Here is a 7,391-nt window from a genome sequence, read left to right on the forward strand (position 1 = left end):
TTGTCTGGCTGGTTTGGTTTGCCTTAGAGGTGGAAAAACCCCAGCCTAGGGCTGTAACTGCCCTGTTTGAGCAATTGGTCCTGATTTGGCACTCTCAGTTGGGTCCCGCCCAGAACCACATCATCACAGGCTGTTGCTTGCTGTTATGAGGCTGGCTCAAGGTAGAAGACAGTGTTTGCCAACTTCTGATAAAATATTTGCTAAAAATATGTGACCTCTAATTTGCAAAATATATTAAAATCATGGATTCAGGGCCAATGAAAATGAATAGCAGTCATTCTCATTATTAAATCAGGCATCAATCATTTTTCATAGGCCAATTTATGTACTATATGAAAACAGGGGTCCAGAAATAAGGAACCAAATTTACATAGAAAATATTCGATTGACATCAACTTTCACTTGTTACCACAATAAAAATAAAAAATAAATAGTAACGGTTCTGCCTGAATTCTCCACTGACACTTCCTTGCCTGATCCTTCAAACCTCACTCAGATGAGTGATTCTTATGTGACTAATCCTTATTCCTGAGGCTAGTTCTTGTTGACTTCCATTCATGATAATGAAGGCAGGCTTGCAGAAACCTTATTTTTCATATTACCACTATGAAACATTTGCTGCAAAAGTATGAACTTTATTGATCCTGGTGATAGCTTTGAATTACGTTGTATCAAAGTCTTCTTTTTTCTAGTGAAAATAAGATTATTTCTTTTAACCTCTCCTTATACTTTTACTTACTTATGACACCTGATATCATCTTGGTTGGTCTAAGCTGCTGGCCTTTCAGAGCAATATTTCTCCTGTGATTTTTTTTAAATTAATGTGCTTTCATTTTCACCTGAAATATATCAAAGACTTTGTAAGAGGGAGGGAGAGAGAGAAAGAGAAAGAAAGAAAGAAAACAGTGGAATATGAGAAGCAAACCATAATTTTAAACCATTTATTCAATAAAATGGCAAAAGAGAGAATGGAAAGCCCAATTCAGGATTTCCAAGGGATTTTTAGTCCCTAGAAATCAGTTGAAAGACTTAGAGTCGAGGCAGGGAACCCTGAAAGGAAGAAGTAATTAGAAATAAGTGGCTACTGAAATTTCTTTGTCTGGTATCCAAATATAAGCATAGTAAGATTCAACCTCATTTACAGGATCCTGAAGTCAATGGGGTTACAGCAGGGGCTGATCTTACATATTCTAATCTTTTTTTACAAGAAAGGCATAGTTTTCAATCCCTGGGTGACTAATTTAAGCACCTACCTATATTAGATGCCTAAACTTCATTTAACAGCCTGTCTTTAGCTCACCAAATTTGGCAATTGGATTCTGCGTCTCAGTTCATTTATAGATCTCCAATAATACAAACCATTAAGACTCATTTTGAGTGCCAGGTCATTTTCTCTAATGGGGATTGGGTGTCACACAGTTACTTTCCAGTTGGTGATCCATACTCACTGACAACTGGGATTTTGGGAGGGAGGAAGGGGAATAGGGCCACATCACCTGTTTAACTCTGTGAAGGTACATCACACTGAGACACTTGGAGGGACAGAATGGAAAAAAAATGGTAAATATGTTTACTAAAAGTTGATTGACGTGATTTTCTGGCCAGGGGATGGAGTGATAGAGAGCATTGCAATAAAATGATCATCAACAAATAACCCTTATGCAAAGTATTAGGCATTTGTCTGCCTATAATCAGGTAATTAGATATTGAAATATTTTTCCTTACAAAATTGTGTGAGGTTGCTTGTGGAATCAAAAAAGAGGCAGGCTATAAAATTTTGGCATTCAATATTTATGGAGGAGTTCATCTAATCTTGGTGATTGTAAAAATCCCCCAAAAGAAAAGTCACACAATCTAATAAAATCAAATTATTAATCACAAACAAATAAATACAAGGTGATTGATTCTCCATTTCTTTACACCAGTTTTATGCTGATGTATCGCAAGTGATTATACCTCTGTGGAGTTACACCAGTGTAAAGCTGATATAACAGGATGGACAATTATCTGCTATTTGTCTGAAGCATCAAACAGAAGAGATAAAATGTCAGTACTCCAGCGAGAATGTTTAAAGTAGTTCATATGGTCTACGACGTTAGACAAGCAGTTTCCATTGATTTTCCAATGAAAGTCAAATAATTTTTTTCCAAGCTCTATAATTATGACTTAAGGATTGCCAGAAAGTGAAAATATTAGATACTGGAAATTCATCACAACTCACACCCCGTCTAGACTACGCGCCGTATCGGCGCATTAAAATCGATTGCTCGGGGATCAATATATCGCGTCTGATCTGGACGGGATATATCGATCCCAGAGTGCGCTTAGATCGATTCTGGAACTCCACCAAAACAAACGGAGTTCCGGAATCGACATGGCGAGCCACGCACATCGATCCCGCGTGGTGAAGACGGGTAAGTAAATCGATTTTAGATATTCGATTTCAGCTACGCTATTCTCGTAGCTGAAATTGCGTATCTAAAATCGATTTTCGTGCGTAGTGTAGACCTGGCCTCAGTGAGAGAAAATAGCTCTTTATTGTATGTAAACTGTAGAATGAGTTTATAAGAAATGTAAGGCTGACCTCAGCTGTGTAGAAACAGCATGGAATGTTTATGCTGCAAAGAAAAGGACAGCATCATGGCATCAGACCAATTCCATTTATAAAAGAGAAATACACTATTAGAGTTCTGCCATGGAACCTGTACTTCTCTTTCATCAAAATGTGATCATTTCAACAGGCACAGAAAGGAAGCAGGCAAGACACAATGTTGCATAGACAGTGGTAGGTCAGAAGAAAAATTGTAAATTGCTTTGTAATATGTTTTGTTATGGAAGATACTATATAAAATAGAAATTCCACTCTAAAAGAAATTCCACTCTAAAGTAATTGTGTGGCTTCAGTTATACAGTTATTAATAGTAGCACTGAAATAATAACTCTCAGTGACAACCCGCACATACAACAAACCCTATAAGAGATTATTTCTGGGCAACCCATTATGAATTATTTATGCCCCTCACCCTTGTCCAAGAGCAAACCACAGTTTACTGGTAAAGTTCTATCATGGGAGGAGTTATCAAAATGTGGTGCTTCATGTTTTCTCAGTCCTTAAGTTCAGTCAAGATCAAAGGCAGATCTTTCTAAGTCAGGACTTCTTGGTTATGAAATTCCCTCCTTGAGTCCTTTATTGATTGCCTGTAGAGAATGCTGCAAGTTCCAATAATTTAAATCAGTGTGTCATGAATTGTTTGGATCCTGCCCCTGGCTTTTATATCTACAGTTCCTTTCTCTCCCATTCTTTTGGGAGTGGGGTGTCTTTTTGATGCTGTCTTGCTGCGTACTGTATTTGGCTGGTTAGCTTTTCTTGGAATTTGGAATGCTTTGTAGTTGGTCTTCAGTGCTTATGTGTCTCACTATATGTGTTCTATAAATTAAGTAACTAAACACATTATTATTTATAATAAATAAGGAAGGATGATGTTATGGTTAAACTCTAGGACTGGAAGTTAGAAGATCTGGCTTTTGTTTTTAGCTCTGGCATTTGCTTCTTTGGCTAAATCACTCATGGCCAGATTCTGATACCCTTACTCACATTGAGTAGTACTGTACTCCATGAGCAATCTTGTTGGTTTCAATGGGAAAAACCATAGAGTAGGTACTACACAACATGAGCAGAGATAGCAGGCTCTGGCCCCCTAAAAATTCTTTCTGTATCTCAGTTTGTCCATCTTCAAATGTGGAGAATAATCTTTATATCCTCACAAAGATGTTTGGAAGCTAAATTCATGCCTTTGAGATTCTTGGATGGAAGGTGCTCAGATATGCAAAGTATTATTACTCTGCTTCTGATGTTGCTTTTTAAGGCAGATATGCTGCTATTATACTTTGTCCCAGCCTTTCTTCTTGCTGGAAAGCACAGCATACTAATTTGTGATGGCAAAAGCTTGACGTGGTCATGTGACCCCACTTTGTTACTTTTGTACCTCCATACATTAAAGTATGGGTCTCTTGGGAAATGATGAGCTATTGCTGGGATTATCCTTTCTGGCTTTAAATTACTTCTAGACAGGTTTCCCTTTGAAGAACGACACCATTTAGTTTTGGACTCAAACCTGCTGCTAGACTAAGGCAGAAGTCTGACCATGACACTCAGGGGGGCTGAAGAATGAGAGAGTCTCCTGTTCCTCCCCTACAAGTCAGAACAGCAGTGTTAACTCAGAAGCCAGGTCTGAATATCTCATCTATTATGTAGATTGCTACATCTTCACAGTGCTATATTCCCTTACTAATTCTATAATAGTCATTGTTTCATCTTTGACACAGTGGGGCAAATACCCACTGCACTGATTCTTAGCCCTACCTGCTTCTATTTTGTCCCAAGTGACAAAAACACTTAATTTAGGACTAAGGGCCAAATTTATCCAATATGGCTACACCTACCCCACATCCATAGATTGCAGTAAAGGCAACCATGGACAGAGAGAAAGAGATAGGACTTTTGTGATGTTGTTGGTTTAAATCTTGTCCTTTGCCTCCCCTTCATTTATTCAAGAAGAACTGCAGAAACGTAAGTCCTATGACTGAACTCAGAAACATGCTAGTTGATGTTTGTGCTGTTCGACAAGGGAAAGCAGATGAATCAGTGCTTAATTTGTGTCTGAGCTATACCCCAGCACCTGTAGACTTAGCAGTTCGTAGCTCTGGCACCTCTGGGCTTGCTGCATCAGTTACAAATGTAAAAAAGGTCGCTTGAGCCCCAGCACCTCTTTCATTACAAATTAAGCACTGAGACGAATGACTGTCAGAGGTTGGATGGGTTTAAACAGCAGGCCACAAGTTTATTAATTATATAGTAGGGAGGGGCACTACATTGTCTGCTCCCTGCTCTGACACACCAGGCATTTAATAGGTTTCAGTGTAGGTTACAGGGCTTTTACCAGAAACTACACAATAATTCATGGTAGGGCCTTCCTACTCTGGAGTCTATTCAGTTGTGAAATCTATACACACACAAACACATACACATTCCCCACATAAGGGGGATGGAGTACCAGAGGCCGTAAGGCTAGGTGAGTGAAATCTCAGTCTGCAAAGATTTCAACTGCTTCTCCCATTATCAGTGCAAGATCCAGCTGCACAATCCCAGGTCTCCTTTAGCTCTGGGAGCTGGCCCTTTTTAATCTTAATCCGCACTGGATGCCCCCCCGCCCCAAACACACACACTGCTATATCTGGTACCATTTCCTGCCTGACCCAGTCCTTAAAGTCATGGAACAAAATGTCAGCTCCAGAATCTGACAGATGAAATGCATCTTCCTTAAAGAGCTCAGGGTCATTTGATCAGTTATCACTATGTGTTATTACTGCCCCCCTCCCCCCCAGTTCTAAAAATATCCTGGCTACATCATAGTTCACCTCTTCCTTGCCCTGTTGACATGGGCAGGCTCAGGCTACCAAACCCCTGACTAAACCAGTTGAGAATGAGGCATTACTGACTAAACCAGTTGAGAATGAGGCCATACCTGTATAATGAGCACCACATCCCTCTGTCTTGTAGTCCCAAAATCTAATCTAGTGCAGTCCCCACAGTCCCCAGGATCATTTTAACCCAGGTGAATAATTAGGACATCAGATGCTATAGATCAGCCATCAAGAAGTGCTAGGATGAGCTCATGCCCCATCTGCTGTACCAGTTCAGGCAAATGGTTCACCCTGGAAGTTCAGCTGTGATCCATCTGCTGACTTATCCAATGGTTGGCCACAGTTGCTTAATCAACCCAACATCAACAAGCAGCATCAACAAGTACTGTGACCAACTTATGTCCCATCTGCCATACTAAGAGCTGATATCACAGCATGCCACTCGTGCTGAACCACTGAATGCATACAGTTTCAGCCTTGAAGCCCAGCATCAATGTGATTGCAGACCTGCCTGCCTTCCCATGAACCCAATGCATTATACAGTGCCTCAAAATCCAAACATCAACTATGTTTGGATATCTCCTGGTATGAAAATCAAACAATGTTAGTTAGGCTTATTGTTCATCCCAGGAACCTTTCCCTAGGGGTGGACATAAGTCCTGTAACAATTCAGTTTCCAGAGCCCAATAGCCTTAACCTTGTGAAGTCCAAGCCCTCTGATGCTGCTGATGTCACTGCTCCAGTCCTGAAAGAAAATATACCACAATTATTTGGGTTGAGACTGCAGGAGGCCAAAGCTTTTTTCATGACTCCAGAAAACAAGTGTCTTGTCAGGAAGCTGCATCCCTGTGTATAAACAGCAGGCCCTACTCCTAGTTCTGTATGGACTTTGACTGTCCTTAAAGAGCACAGGTGTTCAGTCGCATGTTCCCGTAACACTACCAAGGCCCCTTTCCTAGTCTGGTCTGTTTTAAAGTACCTTAGGCACAGTGATACTGCACTGGGTGATAACAGTACATCCAGTAATTTGACTACCTGTCTGGACCTTTTCATGGCTGCCAGAGGCACTAGTTCATTTACTCAAAAGCTCCCAAGAAGGCCACATTGAATGCTGCCTTAAATAAATGGCCGCCATCACACAACTGCATATCATGCATTTAATAACTCTGTGTGAAATTCTAAGATTAAAGGGTTTCTGTTGTCCCTCCTGTGTCCATCACCTCTGGACCATCGATCTAAGAACTTCCACAATGTGAAATCTCTGGAAAACTTATAGCAAAAGGATAGGCCAGATAGTTGACCTGATATAGCAGAGGCAGTTAACCTTTGGTGCACCAGTGACAATGTATACCTCACCACCTGGTGCTTGGGGATAGAGCACAGATACTTGAGGTCTTCCCAAGCTCTGAATTCCATGAACTCAGTAAGGCAGGTCTTGCCCTGCACATCCTCAGGGCAACCAAGTTCCTGACTAGTTCTTTGGCTGTCAGAAACCAAGATTCCACCATTGGTTGGGCATCACCTGTGGACATACGTTGGCAAGTGGGATAAGCTCCCAGAATCTGTTGTCCCCAAGCTTCAAGGTGAACAGACCCACCTGAGGTCCTGGTTCCTGTCCACCAAAATCTCCCTGCACCAGTCTTCTCCTCAACCCATAGGAGATCTCTCCTCCAGCTCCCCTCCTTAGCATCATTGCCTTGTCAGTTGTCGCCATCCACTCTAAAGTCTTGTGAAAACAGAGACTCTTTCTCCCCATGAGGAAGTGATCTTATTCACATGATTCCCCGACTAACGGATGATGCTGGTGGTAGAAGGTCTGTGCACAACGGGGTAAAGAATGTCACTGATGCCAAACGCCAAAAATTAAAATGTCTATACACTAATGCGAGGAGCCTAGGGAACAAGATGGAGGAACTGGAGCTACTGGTGCAGCAAGTGAAACCGGATATTATAGGGATAACAGAAAC

Source organism: Chelonoidis abingdonii, chromosome 2 (assembly GCF_003597395.2).
Source record: "Chelonoidis abingdonii isolate Lonesome George chromosome 2, CheloAbing_2.0, whole genome shotgun sequence".
Classification (NCBI taxonomy): domain Eukaryota; kingdom Metazoa; phylum Chordata; order Testudines; family Testudinidae; genus Chelonoidis; species Chelonoidis abingdonii.